Source organism: Melospiza melodia, chromosome 6, assembly GCF_035770615.1.
Source record: "Melospiza melodia melodia isolate bMelMel2 chromosome 6, bMelMel2.pri, whole genome shotgun sequence".
Taxonomy (NCBI): domain Eukaryota; kingdom Metazoa; phylum Chordata; class Aves; order Passeriformes; family Passerellidae; genus Melospiza; species Melospiza melodia.
The window spans coordinates 69,548,088-69,561,392 of record NC_086199.1 but is presented as its reverse complement, the minus strand read 5'-3'; the positions used below and the strand labels follow the sequence as shown (position 1 = coordinate 69,561,392).

The following is a 13,305-nucleotide window of genomic DNA, read 5'->3' as shown; positions in this document are numbered from 1 at the left end:
GAAGACATGCATTTCTACTTTGCAGTTATGTTTCTAAAATTATTAAATTACAGATGGAGTTAAAGATGCCTATTGACTCAGTACTCACAGCCCTGAACTGTTAACACTCCCAACCCCCTTTGGCAGTACAAAGGCAGGAAACTGCAGAGTTTAAGGTTCAGGGAGCACTGCTCACTGCAGTGGAAAATGACTGCTTTCATCACTGAATGTAAAAACATCTCTCTAAACCTTTACAAGGAAGATCTACTATGCAACTGAGGGATACAAACTGTAGCTGGTTCATACCTGCAGCTACGCACCTCCGTCCAACTGTTCCAGTCTTCACTCTAAAAGATAAGGAAAAACACACATTGAGGACTCCAGAGTTAACATCAGATAATAACAAGCATTATGTGAACTCCACCTGGTAAAGCACTGAGGACAGGGAAAGTAAGCATATTTCTAATAACAGAAGTCATCATGAGGTGGTAACAACCCTCAATAGCATCAAAATTGAAGCTACATATTTCAAATATACAGGGTAAATGAAAGGGTGCACAAAAATGGACTGCAAACACAACCTGGCTGAAAACACAAGGCTCAGAGCTTCCTAGCAATGTTCAGTGGACTTATGCCACCTCTCTGGCCTTTTGACTGTCACAACAGCAGCAGCTACCACAACAGTAGCCACAATCCTAAACTCCTATATGACGTTATTTTGACAGCTGCAGCACTAACAGATGACCATGGACATGCAGAGGGGAACTCTAATGTATGACTGCATAAATGGAGATGTCTCAAAAAGTGCTGAATTAGGGAACACAGAATTGAACAACACAAGGAAAAAATGTTATTTCTACATCTTAAGCAAATCACCAGCCAGGAACCATACGGATTTTCTGTACTAGCACCTCATATCTAGGGGATGCTACTTCATGATTCAAAGTTCTTTTTTTGCAAACTCAGTAACAGATGCTCAACACAAGCTAGTCTGTACTTAAAAACAAACTTGGGGTTCTTCATTTGTGAGGTTTCTTGACTTTTTTCCCCCCTCAAATAATTTCTTCTCTGCCTCCTCCTGGGTTATTTTGCAGAACTACACTCATGTCAGTCTAGCAGTATTTTACAGAAAATCCAAATCTATTTATTTATCTATAGTTACCAAACTAAAAACTGCATCCACCAGCAAGCAGGATTATACAAGGCTATCTGAGCTCCCACATTTTAGTAGGGCCTGCTTTCAGGCCCCTACTTAACCTTTGTTCTACATTTTTTTTTAGTAAGCAAGAATAAGCGAGCCACATCCTCTTCTAACTTGCCATGTAATATACTTGGTTGTATATCACATCTACTCATGCCCTCTTTTTCAAAGGGAGATCTCTTGAGAAATTTCAATTCTTCTAAATTTTTCCTATTTGTTCAATTTACTTAATAAAGTACTGAAGCATCTAAAGGAATAAAGGATCCTAAACACAAGAACAAAATTAATTTCCTTATAATATTTGTTGAAAACAAAACCCAAACTATGAATCCTGACAAACATAATGCAGTTATCTGAAATGCGTATTTTCAAAACTATGAATTTTTCTTTCCTAAAATATTACTCAAAACTGACTATTGTTCAGAGAACACTTTGCATACTTGTTTTTGTTCTGTTTCACAACAACATTCTGGATTACGAAGCTCTAATTCAGGACTGAGGCCAACGTTACCTTAAGACAGTTCTTCCACCGGAGCCAGATTCCTCTGCTTTTCGGAAGTTAATTACAAAATATCTGTTTATGGCCAAAAAAAGGGTCTTAGATTCCTGCTAACAGACCTTCTTCATGCCTAACTTCTAATGTCTTCAAAACAACATGTACCATAAATTTTTTGCTTATATGCTAAGTTATATTCCTTAGATAATCATCTTTCAGATAAAATGAAATCTACAGTTACTTGATCTTTTGAATGCTTAAGAATATCTATATAAGCAACTTTTTGATGTTAAAAAGACCTTCACTTTGCACATGTAACTGTTAGACTCTAGTGAATTAATTTAAAAACTTCAAAGAAACCAAAAGTGCAGCTAACTAACATACCCAGAGGAACCCATAACACTTGGATACCTTTGGGAAAAAATACACTTCACTGAATCAAAGGCAAAATCCAAGACAATAAAAACTTCAAAAACCAAGCAGCAAATCTGTAACCACCTGTAGAAAGCCTGGGAGAGTGCTAGTAAATCACAAATTGTTTTAGTATGGTTTATTTAATTGCATGCAGAACATAAATACACTGAATAATTTATCCAAGTTTATACATCAGACAAACCTGGCCCAAAGGCCACAGAATCTGACAACTGTGTTTGTTCTCAGGAAAAGTTGGGTCTTGGATCCCTCAGACTAAGGTATATACATACACACAGCTGGGTGCTGCTAGCCATGTGTGCAGCATGGTCACTTCTGTAATTAACTGATGGGGCAGCAAGCTCTTGTGCAAAGTAGGTTCTCCCCAGCCAGCATTTGATGCTGATAGCCAGGAGTTTTCATAGCATGAGTGTGCTTAGTGAAGTCAGCAAAACAATTAGTGGGGTAAATTCAGATCTCTCACCACAGCTTTTATAAAAATTTTCCTGAAGTTGTTCCCTGACTAAGGTGCTGCAGCTGAGTACAGCTGTCAATTTCAACTACTGCACAAAGCTGGGAGGAACTACCTGAGTATTTCATGTAGAAAAACAAAGATTTAACACTTAACTTTAATGGCCCTGCCAGATCTAAAGGTGACAAAATATACTCTTGTTGATGAACAGTTGCAACTTTTGATATGCAATATAATAGAAACAGAACTACAGCTGGTAATGAAAACAAGTGGCTCTATCCACTAAGTACTAGACAATGGCTATGAGCCCAATAAATCCAGTAATACTGCTTTTCTACTAAGTGGTAGAACCTCTGTCTCACCAGCACCCGGGACCATCTAAGAGAATACCAGATCATTTAATGGATTGTGATCAATGAAATTACTGTCATAGTCAGCACTTTGTCTAGACCAGCTAGTTCTGATTTCTCATTATGCTTTCCAGGAACTAATGTTTATGGGATTGTCAAGGTTACCATTGGCAATTAAAGAGGCCAACAGATCAAACAGACCACATAGGTCAGCCTCAGATACACCCTGGCGTCAACAGTCTCTCACATAAATCAGGGCTCAGTCTGGACTCACTGCAGATTTACATACTTTTAGGAATCCATGTGACCAATAATGAAAATTTGAAAATACAGAAAGAACTAATTCTTTGGAACAAGTACAGGAGGGAGATAAGGATGCATCAAAGAGCGCCGGAGCAAGTGCACTACACGGATTAGGAACCGAGAGTCCTACAGAAACCAGAGGAAGTTTCAATCACGGCACAGCCCAGGCCACAACCCACAGAAATGTCACTTTGTAGCAACCCTTACTAATGAGGCCACACACAACAGAGACAGCAAGGGGAAACTCCTACCCTATAAAAACCCTACCAGCGAAGGAACCTTTTCATCTGACAAGTGCCCTTCTACTGCAATCTTTACACCACCCAAACCTCTCAGCACCACAAGCTACTTGTTCCATGTGAGGCCACAGCTCAGTCACTGTGACTGCTCAATTTATTTTGGCAGACAGAGCTGTCAAATACTGTTTTTCTCAGCACTGCCAGCACAAATACTAAAGGGTATAGAGAGTGGCAGACAAACTATACAGTTAGCAAGTTGAATTACTCATGATAGTATGTTCTACTATAAAAATGGAAGTTTTTTCAACTTCAGATGTAACTTGAAGAACAGAATTTAGAATAGAAGAGGTGCACATTTTGGGACCACTGCAGATAAAGATGAAAGGACAGGAAAACATTTAAAATGTTATGCTTCAAGTTACTCTAACCAGGACATCATAAGATACTTAAGATTTGGGATGTTGATCATATCTGCAACGTCTGTTCCACGTCTAGTGAGCAATTACAGTCTAAGATTGATCATTAAGTATTACAATCCACAATGAAAGCCTCAAAGACACTCTTTAACAATACAAAGCTATCCCACGATCTACTGCTGAAAACGTGGGACTGGGGCTTAGAAGACAAAACTTTTATTATTAACTATGTGGCTGAATAGCAACTTTTTGGTCTATTTGTCCAATATGGACAAATATGTACAAAGAAATAGTAATCTTATTTCTTTGTGAAAAGGAATTTTGAAAACTAGTGACAGAATGTATTTAATCAGAATCAGGGGTATCATCACATTGTTACAGTTGCATCTCAGCTATAAACCTCATAAACAACTTCACAAAAAAAAATTCCAAAAAAATCTGTCTGTTAATAAAATCCAAAACAATCTCACCCACAAAAGACTTTAGTTTACTATTTCTCTCCAGATTATGGTATTAAGGGACTCTCAAAATATACTAGGAGTTGCAAACAGAGAAGGTACAAACTAAAGCAACATTTCATTTACTATTTGAATGAAGGTCAGAAAGCACGCATTCATGTTTTGCTTTATGGAGACTCTACATGCCACAGGAAGACCTAACACATACAGCAGAGTTTGGCCTTCTTTTGGATATAAGATTGAGTTTTAGTGAGCACAAACAATATTCTCAGCTTAACCACTAAGCCTACTCCTAGAAGCAACTGAACTTTAGCTGAACTTTAACAACCTCATCCATCTCAGCCACAAGATTCAAACACTAACACTTTCAACTTACCTATCTTTAAAGGCAAGATAAAAAAATCTCAATGGGGAAAGCACCCGTGTGCAATGCTTACACAGACACAGCTAGCATAGCTCTGTGTTAAAAATTCAAGATACTAACACACCTTTTTTTCTGATTGTATAAAAGAGAATAGATTCAAAAGCAAACAGAGAATAAAGATGTATTACAGGTTTCCCACAAAGATCCCCAAACGCAATCACTATTCTGTAGTGCCACACCTACAATGCCAAAGGAGGATGCAATGTACATGGCTGTTTCCAGCAGCTACTGCTTGCTTTAGGAGAAAATAATTTTGAGGTGTCTCAATTTTGAAAGATCAGAATTGAACTGTATACAAAATTCTGAGTAGGTCTGAAATTCTGTATTTGAAAAATGTTGAAGAATAAACATTTATATCTTATTTCAAAGAAGCACAACTAAGAAAGACTGATTTACCTGAAGCTTGTATGATTCTTGCTTGGCTTATATTAGACAAATACTTGTCATGAACTCTACCGTGCAGAATCTGCCATTGCCACGCCTGCAAACCAAAGAGTAAAAATATGCTCAATTATTTTTATCTTTATTTTGTAACAGGCACACGGTAAATCCTTTGCAGAGTAAATGGATACAAATTACACTCATTTACATCTGCAAAGAATTGGAGTTACTGCTCTATTATAACCAATGAATACTGATTCAAATCACTTTTAACAGCAAATAATTTTTGTTAACACTTGAAGAGATTTAATATTGGGTGTATAGAGCTGAAGCTTTAAAAAATATTTCATACTACTTCTTTTTCTCCATCAGAGGCAAATGCTGGCACTGCTATGGGAACATCAACTTAGGAATGTTCCACTTTTGCTCTAAAACACAAATTTAATAAAATGTAACCATTTCACTGCAAAGCAGTTCTTACTAAGCTTCTAGTCCAGATCTCTGAAGGCTTCTCATTTGTCATCATTTGTAACATCATTTGTATATACTTTGATTTCTTTTTTGCAACATTTACTCCTCTCTTCAATATCTTTATATAGTATCTGAAACATACAACTGTAAATAATACAGAAAAACTTGTTAAAAAAAAAGTGCATTCATTTACAATCTGCTGAACACACATGAATACATGAACACATGCCATGAAGCACCATTTTTGTGTGTCTACCAATCACAAATGTAATGCCACACCTCACAAGAACTTTCCTCTGTTTGAAGAAGTTTTCATTCCTTGTTATAAACATGTGAATACAACTAATAGAATGCCTTTCCTGCTGGTATCAGCAGCTTTTTACTCCACAAACTCCCTTCCTGGTCCACTTGGGACCCTGACACACCCTCTCCAGACTGCTCATCTCTGGTGGCAGATGCTCACTGATTCTTGCATCAGCACAGCAAACTCTGCTTGCTCCTCTCTCTTCCCAAGGCCTCAGAAACCCTCCCTGCTGTACAAGGCCGGATCCATAACCTGATCTTAGATTTTAGTTGGATGGGTGGAGAAGGATCAAGAGTGTCAATGTACTTTGCCAAGAGCTAGAGGTATAGTCCTTGCTTGAAGTCTTATTCATGTATTTTCAGATGTTCTTCACTTACTCATCCATCAATTCATTTCCATCACTATTACTGAAAGGCACAGTATGACACCTGCTAGCAGTTTTCCAGTGCTAGCAGGAAGAGACTCCATAAACTTTATGGCAAAAGCAAGTGCTATAATACAGCTTTGGCTGCATAAGCATGCAGAATGGACATAAAATAAATATCTTTCTGAATTCTCTATACCTTGTCCCTAGATTTGGGAGGCATCTTAGACTGTCACATGTAAGGTTTTGGAAGTATACCTGGCACATAATTTTCTCTCTGTCACCAATTTTTTCCCAAATGAATAGCAGGCTTTCTGTAGAGCAGCATCAGTGTGTACCAAATATGGCATTCATTAAGAAGTATGTTAAGATAACATTCAGGACTTTCCTGTCTAGAACCAAATTAGATGTACCCCAGCAGGCAACACAGGCAAACAATTCTCACTTAATATTTTCAGGTTGTACAATTGAGAAAACTAGATAAGAGCTCTCCATTAACATTCAACAGAAATGGGGAAGAAATACAAAGGAATAGGTTGAGATACTCCTGCTATAGATCCAGTTTAAGCTGGTGCTATTGCCAAAAGAATAGTGCACAACTCTTTCCTCACCAGCTGTCCATGCCTACCTCTGTGTAAGAAGCCTGAGAGAGGAAATGGTCAGGGTGTGATCTTGTCCACTACCAATAACAGGAAAATCATAGTTTTAACCCAGATGTGCTCTTAGATTCAATTCACCTCACAACCACACAGATGTTCTGGTAGCACAAAGGAAAGGAAAAACACATGAAAAATGGCACAAGCCTCTTTCAGAGCAATACTGGCAGATGCTCATTTAAATTACTCATGGAACTAGATCATCAGATTTAGGTACTGAATTTCACACAATTAAATCACTATTGATTGATCCTTTCTAAAGGCCTCAAGTGATAAACAAGGCTTCCACTGCTTCTGTTAAGAAAACACTGTTTGTAAGAACTACATACATGTCCTTCCATATAATCATCTTCACTGTTCCAATTCTTTGTCAGTGGACTGCCTCAGATATTACAGACATGTCACTTCATATTCTTGATTAAACAATATGATTTAACTTCTTGAAATCATGAGTAAATGTTTTCCAACTTTCATTAACCCTTCCTGGAGTTGTAAATACTTCACAATAGCAGTTTTAAGTTTCATCAATCTAAAATGCGCACTGGGCTTAATTTACAATTCCTGTAATCTTTCCATATATCCACCCTTAACCAAACTTTATTACTCAACTGCATAATTATAGTACTTTTTAAAAAGGGCTTATTTTAGTAAAAAAAAAAAAAAAAACGAAAAGGCAGGCAGTAGGGCAAGAATAAAAAATTATGCTTTCCTGTGGAATTTCAGTATCTTCAAAGGACATCAGACAAAAGTTAATTTTTCATTTGTCTCATACCCTGATTAAACCTTTTCTGCAGATAGGGTAACAGTCAAGATAAAACAGATTATTGGGTATTCTCCCTTAAAAACAAAAGTATATACAGCACACAAGATTTCCTGTCTTGACAGCTTGGCTTAGCTCTGAACAATGCCACTTTCTCACATATTGCCTTTAGGAAGATTACAACAAAATGGCATGATTGAAATTCCCCAGTGCCATTATACTACTCAAATGCCTTTGGTGCACATATATTTATTATTTATTCAGAGTTCTATCCATTTATCATGGCATCTTTCACAGAACAGACACACAGTAGTTTTAAACATGCAATAGTGTCATTCCAAGAGGCCTTTAAAACTGCCCCATTATATTCCTGCTCCAAGACTACTTGGAGGAAATGATGAGTATGCTATAAGAAAACACTTGAAAGCTGAGGAATCATAAAACTCCAGTCACTGACCTCTAACAGGACCAAGAATTTATTTTAACTGGTAACTCGTGTAAATGAAAGGTTGTCAGCTAGGGAGTCAGCAAGCAGCAAAGTGGGAAGACAGGTGGGCAGAGGACCTAATTCTAGCAGAGGATGCCAGAATTAGGCAAAATACCAAGATACTTCAGGTCACAAGCTTAACATCCCACAGGCTGCATATTTACAAAAAATTCTGCAGGATTTCCACATGAAGAGGGGAAAAAACTACTGCAGTGTGTCTCCATTAAACAAAGAATGATCAGAAAATAGCCACACAACACAGTTGCTTGAGTTCAAGCAGTTCAAGAAGATGACCCTCTGTCACACATCAGTCCCTGCCTGCAGACATCAGTACAGTCCTGACACTGCCAGGCAGCTGAGATCCACCAATTTGCCTCCAAAACGTCCTCCTTCCAAATCCAAGAGACACACAGCTCTCTCAGGAGGAAACACACTGAAGACACTGCAGTAGCAAGAAAGACAATTCAAACTGAGTTTATGGAACATGGCCCTCAACAAAAAAGGCAGACTCTTGCTAAAATCAATTTCACAACTGAAACAATGTTTTCCTCTCTCAAATTCAAGAAACAAAAGACTGATGCCTATTTGCAAAGATATTCAAAAGACCATAATTTTTAAGGGGACAGTATTTCTTAAAATTTAGAAAAAGTGTCCCATAAACAATTGCCCTCTTTCTCCCTCTCAAAAAATCATTGCCACAGTTAATGGTGTACTCAATTGCTGCCACTATTTTGAGCACCTTTCTGCTACTCGAAGATTGTATCAACAGTTTACTACAGCGTAGCAGCTAACAGACATCCTGCACTATTTGTTCACCTGATTTACTATTTAAAAAAGCAATTGTGAATAGTAATCCCAATGTGTGCAGTGCCTATATACAAAGTTTATGCAAGCACACAGTCAGGGAAGTCTTAGCTGCAAGTTTCCAGCCCATCCTAACAAGGTATTTCCTACAAGCCCCATCCTTGAACACCAACTCCTGATTCCAAACTAGGCAGGCCAGGGTCTAGCTCCTCATTAATCCCCATTGCCCATAACTAGCAAACACAGCACACAGATCTTCCAGGACAGGATCTAGCTTTCATTAATCTTCAAGGCAGACAGTGACAACAGACCTTTTATGGAAGGATACAGGCCTTGGCTAATCACTCCCCAAAGCAGGAAGGGAGATTAAAATCCTCATCCCAGAAGACAGCAGCTCTTTTGGAGGTTAAGTCTGGGTCTTTCTGATGCCACTGGCACCCACTACAAATTGCCCCTGCAAGACAGCTCCTCCATTTCCAGTCCCTAGATTCCCAAATTGGGAATATATAAACTCCAGTTTATAAAAAAGACAACAACCACAAACAGATCGCCTTTCACTTGGAACACCAGCCATCCCAGAGATGCAGAGACAGACAGACAGATGGACATAACAGAGACTGTAAGCCCTGGCTCTCAATTCTGCTCAGCAAATGCCCACCAGGCCAGCCACTGCCTGGTGAGCCAGTGTGCTCTGCTGGACAAATATAGAAAGCAGAAAGTGGAACAAGCCTTTCAGCAGAAGAGATTCTGCTCAGCTCCCCGAGAGGGAGGAGCAGGAGCTGAACCAGCCGAACTGCTTTAGCCATACATGGTCTCTGAAAGAGACCATTGCTAAGACAAGTTCCTTTACACACACACACCCTCACTCCCTGTCACACAGTGCAAGGAGAGAAAATAATTAAAGCATACAAACCTGAGAGTTCCTGTTTTGAAATGAGTTCCAACTCCACTTTTCTTGCGCCCACCTTAATAATGCACAAATATCTTACAATATTCACCAACAAAATCTGGGCAGCAACTCAGAAAAAGACAAAAATCTTCCTCCCAGGGAATCCCAACATCCACCAGCATTTCAGTAACTACTGAACTAGTGAAGCCTTCCTTGTTGCTTTTGGACACACACAACCACATATTAAGTTCTTGGTTTGACCTTCTCCCCCCTCCAGCCCAAATTGAATTACAGAAATCTTTTTAAACCCTTCTCCCTTTTCAAGTATTGTCCTAAACCAGGAAGCATGACCTTTCTCATTGGTTGATACTAAGTACTATGGTGACCTGCCACATCTTGTCTGCTATCCCTGTAGTCCTTTTTGCCAGTGTTTAAACACTAACTAAACCTTTTCCTATGCATTCTTCTTAAAAACAGAAGAAATGCACTTCTGTGCAGCATCCTTTTCTTTCTCCATCCACCCCACCCCTTTCACATTCTGGCACAGAAAGAGCAGAGTAAGTGTAATTGAAGACTCACACAGAATCACAGAATCACAGAATTTCAAGACTCAAGTCCACAGGTCTTCACAGAAAAAAAACTACAAAAACTACACAAGTAGCACAGTCTATTTTTATTTTACTGCACAAGTAAGATGGTTTCATTTATTCAAAAGCAGCCTCATTTATATAAAAAAGCATCATTATTCATAAGCAATTTATTACCACATGCTGCTGCCTATTGCTTCTCCTTGGTGTATCCCACACTTTTGTGGTGATACCAAACTACCTTACAGGAGCTACCAGAAAAGTTCTGTCACACAAGTAAGTGGAAGCTGCAACTTCCAGCTATATCAGGAATGCAGCAGCCAATTCAGAACTCAGAGAAGCACACTAGTCAGGGAGTTTTGTTAATGTCACGTGCTAGTAGACACAAAAGTGCTGGCATTAAAACCAACAATCCTGATTTTTTTTCAAATTTCTCATTACTGAGATAATGGTTTAGGCTCGCTGAAAATTCAGGAAGATAACAGAATATGCAGAATTAGCTCTACACCTAGGCACAGCCTAAATAATTTTCCTTACAGATAGGGATCAAGACTATGTGTCCTAGTCTTGCTTCCCAAGAAATGCCTGTTAAACTTAGTCTTGAATTAAATGACAAAATAATTTTAAACCCAAAGGAATTACAAAGCAAATTCTGCATCAGACAATTAGTGTCATAGCAGCTTCCACACTGTGAAATATAGACAGTACCACCTACAGCCAGTCTCTGATAGTGATCAAATTCTGGCACTGAATGCACAATCCAGAGTGTAACATGGTGGCTTTAGTCCATAAGTATCACAAAATACTCACTTAACTTCTCCTATGTCTCCAATGCATATAATCATGGATTTCGAGCAATCAAAATGCTTTAGAGAAGTAAATATATAATCCTTTTTCTTCCCCAAAAAGATTTTGATATTTTTAAGGGTATCACTTCTAATGTCACTTAGGACTGTGCAAGTAATTTTTACTGTTTCAACTTGTCCTCAATTGTTCTCCACATTCATCAAACAATCACATGCAAGAAAAAACAACCAACAAAAACCCAAAAAGTAATACAACTCATCACTAAGTTGACCTGTCATCCAAGTATTTTTTAATTCAGAATTTTAAATGGAGGACAGAAAATTTTTGAAGACAAATAACAAGGTAATACAGGTAACTAGGCAAAAAATGTTTTCAGATGGTGCTCTGCTTTGGAATACAAACCCATAAATTAGAGAATTACTTTTACAGTGTATTGTGCCTACACAAAACGCAAAAGCTAGATGTGATGTTCAAAATACATTCTCTCTTCCTGAAAGATCAATATTTCATTACCTTCTGAAGAAACATTTATCAAAATTCTATCTTGTAAGATTTTGCAGAGATAATAAGATGCCTGGTGTCCATCTTGCAAATCCCCACATATATTAAGAAAGATGCTATCGTTTTTTGTATGTAGACTTGGACATTGTCTGCTAAGTGCTTGATTTGAATTACAAACTCCTCTGCTTTGGAAAAAGCAAACGTGAATATTCCCTTTCCAACAGAATCTAAAAAATTTGTGGATTGCATGCCTACATTGGAATATCTTTTGAACTGCATAGTTTGGGACAAAAATAGCAGAGAATATGCATGGGTTCAGTGAAAGCCTGAATTTTAAGTGATGTTTGAAGGAAAACAGTTTTACTTTGACATGTGAAATACTGAAATCTAGTGGATAACAACTACATTATTTTCATGAAAGGTGCAGTACAAAACAACCAGCAGACAGAAGTGAAAGATACCCAAAAGAACACTTTTGATAGTGGTGAAAAAAAGAAGCCACGGTCCTGAAAAACTTCAATTATTTTAAAGTAAAAACAATATAAGACACTCACCTGGGTTCTTATATGAATTGGGAGAGCATCCAGTTCTGAGAGAACACAGAGCATGTAAGCATTAAAAAAAATGCTCTGCAAAGGAAAGCCTGCCAGATACCACAGCAGCATGACACCAGATATTCAACAAACACCCGTCCTCACATCCACATGTTCATTCAAGATCTACTTGAGGTGTGCTGCTGAAAACAACAAAGAACCCAAACTGCCTGCTCATTTGCATGGATTTCATCAATACTCAAGATAATTATTCCATGCTGTATTACAAGCAATTTAGTCAAACCATTGTAAAAATCCCAGAGCGATATGGTTTTAAGCCCAGTTTACATAATCTTAATTCTACCTGGGACTTTACCACTGCAACCCAAACCATTAAACCAGTTATAAATCTACTCTAAATTGGTAAAGACTCTAAACTGGTAAAGACTTAGCAAAACCTGTACTTTGTCAGCTTGCCACTAATACTCTGCCTCTAACAGAGCAGCCAGAAAGCCAGCACACCTTTTCTAAAAACAAAATGACAGCCCATGCTATACTAAGTATACTGAAGATACAAAGGTAACATGCATACCAGACAGCTTGTGGACAAGGATTCCTCTTCTGGCATAAGGCTTTCACTTACATATACCTGTGACACAAACTGCATCATCTAAACTGAAATTCTTCACTAAGAGTTGGAAACTACTGAAGATTTCTGTTCAGCCTTCTAGCTGCTCATTGTTCATCCTGAACTCAGCTAGCAATGATGCATTTTCTTTAGCTTAGAGCTAAGACAGCTGGGAGTTTGAAGCTACTCAAGATGTCAAAGATGACTTCCTTTCCTTGGGATAGTGACTGTGCTGCACTCTACTGCTGTCACACAAAGAAGCCTGTCCATCACTGTTCAGACTCGTGAGCTATTCCTCCCTACAGCAAAGCACTTGCAGACTAAGTGGCTCTGCAGCTTTGACCCAATGTGTATGTTAGTTCTACCTGCCTGAGTCTCACATCA

At 38.3% G+C, this 13,305-nt stretch overlaps 1 protein-coding gene across 13 annotated transcripts in view; it reads right to left on the bottom strand.

Moving 5' to 3' along the window:
* Window positions 1-13,305, bottom strand: part of CELF1 (CUGBP Elav-like family member 1) — a 59,551-nt gene that overhangs the window by 42,695 nt on the left and 3,551 nt on the right. For 11 of the 13 annotated variants that reach the window (XM_063158888.1, XM_063158889.1, XM_063158890.1 and 8 more), the window contains exon 2: window positions 286-326. The gene's annotated coding sequence lies outside the window, so the exon portion shown is untranslated. Of the gene's footprint in view, window positions 1-285; window positions 327-5,145; window positions 5,231-13,305 lie in introns of all 13 variants that reach the window. The other 2 variants (XM_063158878.1, XM_063158880.1) reach the window with 2 other exon arrangements.